The following is a 4,882-nucleotide window of genomic DNA, read 5'->3' on the forward strand; positions in this document are numbered from 1 at the left end:
AATTTTCTGAGGGGCTCACTCTGTCCACTGACCTCCCCACTCGCCCACACCACCCATATCCGCACGCACAGCTCCCTGACTCGTGTCTTTTTTTCTAGGAGAAGCCCTCAGACCTCTGCCCTCTTGCAGAAATCCCACCATGAGTGGGATCCAGGGTTCTGCCAGCACCTTGAACTCACACTCCCCATACTTCTCTCACAGCTCTGATCCAAAGCCAAATCACATTTTCTGCTGGAACAGGGGTCCACCATCCTCTTCACAGTATGGGAAGATGCAGCCATAGGGAGAGGAGGCCAGGAGGACGTCACATCGGCTGTCCTGTGGGCACTATGAGCCTGTGTAGCCTAGTGTGACGGAATCGCTCCCGACTAGAAGGAAGCTCTGCAGTGCAGGCTTGGGGTCTGCTGTGTGCGCTGGATTATGGTCAGTGCCTAGAGACGTGTCTGTAACTGGCAGACTTCTCATATATTTGCTGAATGAGTGAGCCCAAACCAAACCCATCTCAGATAGCTGGGTGAGTCTGAACCCCACTGCTCACCCTGGGGTTTCTGATCTGGCTTCACCCAGGATAAGGAGCCATAATGGAATCTCCAGTCTCTTTATCTAATGAGAAAAGTGCTTAGCCCTGTGCCCTGAGGAGAATCACAAATTTGGCAGAGACTCTGCCAACAGGAAGAGAAAATGACCAATTGACTCAAACACAGCCCCTCCAGCAGACCTCTCCACTTTCCAGCACCCAGAGGCACCCCACTGAGACCCTACAATAACCCTATTGGGCCTCATTTCTCCCCATGTTCCGAGGAACAAACACTCAGAGACATGCAGTGACCTGAAGTTTCAGAGCAAACAGGTGGCCAATGACCACTGTGCTGTGCAGGGGCAGGGGCTCACCTGGTACATGGTTGGTCTCTCACCTGTTGTAGCAAATGCTCTATAACAACACGGATGGTGGGGACAAATGCGGGGTCCCTGCCCAGGAAGGTGGGCACCTGGTATTTGCCCCGTTTGTCCAATCAGTGAGCCCAGGTGGTCATTACCACACTGGTCCTTTGTTTTTTCTCTTCTGCTTTGCCTTGTGAGGATGGAGTTTATTGGACACCACGAGTGAGTGTCCTGGGGCCACTGGGCTGGTTAGCAGCTGGGCCTGTCTCCGTGCTAAACTAAACTGTGAACAGAAAAGCAGCTGGTCCTTCCCGGGCTTGGCCAGGGCAGGGGGATGGGCAGGGGACAGGCAGGCTCAAAGGTGCGATTGGAGCATCTGAAGATGCGGGTGGGGAAGTGCTTGATGTGGGAGCTTCACGTTGTTCCACTGCACGCCGTCAACGAGGACCCGCAGTGTGTCCTGAGGGTGCTTGGCCCTGCAGATCAGGCGGCTGATGCCCTCGAGGCACTGGCTCTGGTACACCATGTCCTTGTCCTTGGTTTTCTTGGACAAACACATCACCTTCTTGTTGTTCTCCTTGTCCACAGTCATGGACTGGAAGGGCGTGAGGGCGTGGCTACAACCTCACCACTGCTGGGCAGCCTGCTGACCTGCAGAGACTGGAAGGTGTACTTGAGGGTGTTGCTGGCAGTAGCCTGGTCTTTGTTCTCAGAGTCTCTCTTTCTGTCTGTGGGCTGCGCTGCCGTCCAGTAATCTACCAGTAGCCCCATCAGCTCAGCACCAGCCCCGAAGGATATGAGAGGCCTCCTTGTTTGCCGCAGACCTGTATGGCCAGGGCGGCGGGGGGAGCGGGGGGGCCAATGACAGCACGCTAGAGCCCAAGCGGGCCGCATAATCTCAGTGTCCTGATGCGACCCAGAATGGTCCCACACTTCAAGGTCCACCACCCCCATGAAGGGAATGATGTTTAAGGACTCCTCATTGGGGCTCTTCTGTTTGTAGGTGAGTGTGGCCTCCACGATGGGCAATTGGTGGACACAGTTGGCCTCGCGGTGTACTGTGTGATTCTCAACACCATGCCCAGCCTGTCCTACACAGCCCTCTAGGCCTCCGTGTAGAATAGGTCCTGCCTGGGCAGGTCCTGGAAGAAGCTCTTGTAGCGGTAATGCACAGAGCCCAGGTACCTGGCCACGGGGTGGGAACCCAGCAGATGACTAGGAAGCACATGTAGCCCATCCGGGGGCAGGGGGGCACGGTTGTAGGACAGCAGCTCTAGGAAGAGCCACAGCACAGAGCTGAAGTACTGCTGTGCCCCTGCCACCGGGATCTTCACAGGCATCGGGGGCTGGGAATTGTAGTGACAGGGTCTCTGAATCCACAAGACGATGTTGCTGAAGGCCGCCTGGACCTCAGCCTTGGAGCAGGTGCACACCCCGGGCAGCATGTGTTGCTGCAGGACTCAGACTGGAACTGCCCCTGCCAGTCAGAGGTGTTGAGGAGGAGGATGTTCTGGGGCAGCTGGTGTCAGAGATGAGGATGTGATTCAGCTGGTCGTACACCGTCTCCCTGAGGATCTGCAGCTGGCTCAGCGGGTCGGGGCAGTGCTTGTTGTTCAGGCTGTGGGCCCGCTTGTTCCTGGCTGTGCCACCTGCTGCTCCTTCAGGGATGTGCCCCAGCCCCAGTGGCCTGCCTGCTTCCCCTGGGATCTGGTGGAGGGGATGAGGAGAGACTAGGTCTTAGTGATGCATCCATTGGTTGCTTGAGGCTTGTCTTCTCCGTCACCTGGGTTGGACCTGGAGGCTCCTCTGGCGCTGGCACTGTGGATGCTCTAGCTCTCTGTCTGAGAGCTGGGCTGGGACAGGTCTTCCAGGTATGTCTTCAGGGTCCTGAGGACACTCTCATAGGCCACTGTCACGGTTCTTTAGTGAGTCCTACAGCAGATCCAGGTCCTCCACCTCAGGGACCTGCTCCAAAGACTCCTGCTCTGAGTCCAGGACCTCCTTCCACACTTGCACCCTGCGCAGCCACGCCCCAACTTTCTTGTTGGCATCTTGTTGCCTGGTCATCAATGGGGATCTTACTTCTCCTTGGCACTGCTTTTTGGACTCCTCAAAGTCGAAGTCCTCCTCCTTTTGGTCCTGCCCGTGCCTGGGATCATTGCTGGCCTGCTGATCTGAGAATATTTCATACTCCATCTCCAGATAATGAACCCGAGACTTGGCCTTGAGGCCAGCCTTCTGGGTGCTGTCCTCGGGGTCGATGGGCTGGCTGGACAGGGAGGAGATGCTGACCTCAGCCACGTGGGCAGATGCCTCCGTGATGGTGCTATGGAGGCTCAGCATCTGGCCACCCTCGAGGCGTCGCTGCAACACCTCAGCCATGTCGATGGTGCCCACGGCGAGCGTCCGGTAACCCAGGATGGTCTGGTTTTTAAGGCGCTGCTTCTGTTGCAGCATGATCTGTAAGTTGTTGCCTTCTCTTTTGAGGGAGTGAGGGTACCACAGGGAGAAAGTCAGCGCCAGGTCGGTCTTCGCGTGACCACTAGGGGGCAGCAGAATCTCGTCTGACCTCAAGATGTTTTTGGAGTCCTGGATTTTAACAGTGATCACCACAGCACTGAGCGCCTTCTCCAGCTCCTTGTAGATCAGCAGCTTGGTTAAGGTGAGGCTACATAGCCTGGGCACGCAGGTGGGGCTGGAGCACTCCACCTCCCAGGTGGAAATCAAGTTCATGGGCACCTGCGTGCTGAGTGCGATGGGCATGCTGTCCAGGCCCGCAGGCACCGACATAGCGGTATGATTTCTATCCTGTGTTGGGAGAGGGGGAACATGCCATCAGAGGCAGCTCATAAACTGCCAGGTGGGTTGGGGGCTGCAGCTCAGACTGAACCCCAAGCACTCAGTGATTGGTGGCAAGAGGTGGGACAGGAGTGATCGCAGGGACCACATGCTAACCTGGCGGCCTTGCAAACTAGAGACCTAAAGTAATCACAAAGGATGGTCTGAAATTAAAGTGTTGTGTGGTGTTTTTTAACTAAAAGCAGCTTTTGGTGGATAGTGGTGTCCTAGGTTGTCATCTTCCCTGAAAAAAAGGTCTATCTTTATCTTAACTGAGCCTGTCTATTGTCTTTTTGCATCTATAAGAACATATTTTTGTAATGTCAAAGTCATTTTCCTTTATTCAGACCCCTCGAAGCACAGGCACTGCTCTGCTCTCTGCAGAGACCACACATCCCCTCATTGTTATTGAGTTCATTGTTGACTGTTCACATTCTGCACACACCTGAGTAAAAGAAGTACATGTCTACCATTTTACCTTTTATCCAGTCCCAGAGAGTTCCCTGCTGTGATTTCTCCTGCTTCCCTAATCTGTCACCAATGGATTTCATGAAACCCACACAAGTCTCCATTTTTCATTGTAATGTATAAAATAAGGTGCAAAGCTGCCATTCTCCGGAGCATTATTATCTCATTTGGTTGAGATTTTGCTTCACCGCAATTGTCTACACTTTGGCTCAAATAAAGTCACAACAATTCTGCACAGGTTTCCATGTTTTCTACACGGACAAGAGAAAAGGTTCTCGGCAGGCAACGTAGACTTGGAGGTGAGTGATGATGTGACACGTTGGTGTCTTAGTCATTTCTTAGAAGAGGACGGACAGCACCTCCCTGTGTTAACAAGGTCACCCTGGGATTTCTGACAGAACATCCCATTCTAAGATGGGAACGGAGGCTTTTCCTGGGGTGGGAGGGTCTGGATATTAGGACAATGGGGTGTTCAGGGCAGCACCGTTGACATGACAACAGGAGGGGATCACGTCCAGGACCCACAGCAGTGAAGAGATGGATCGCCAGCCCTGATAACAGGCCCCCCTCCTGGTATGTTGTGCAGCCCAGGGAGGCCCCAGCTTCTGACCGGGAGGGACCACAGGGATGTGATCCTCCGGGCAGCAAAGGGCAAAGCAAAAGACTTGGTACCCTGAGCCCCATGTCCTTTTGG

General features: G+C 54.4%; 1 pseudogene across 1 annotated transcript; it reads right to left on the reverse strand.

Moving 5' to 3' along the window:
- Positions 1-1,237: 1,237 nt before the first annotated feature.
- Positions 1,238-3,672, reverse strand: LOC307108125 (phosphofurin acidic cluster sorting protein 2-like; annotated as a pseudogene). Its single transcript has 2 exons — positions 2,819-3,672; positions 1,238-2,676 (listed from the first exon to the last, which is right to left on the reverse strand). The product of its transcript is annotated as a phosphofurin acidic cluster sorting protein 2-like (transcript).
- Between the last annotated feature and the right edge of the window lie 1,210 nt (positions 3,673-4,882).

Source organism: Cnephaeus nilssonii (assembly GCF_951640355.1).
Source record: "Cnephaeus nilssonii genome assembly, chromosome: 12".
NCBI lineage: Eukaryota > Metazoa > Chordata > Mammalia > Chiroptera > Vespertilionidae > Cnephaeus > Cnephaeus nilssonii.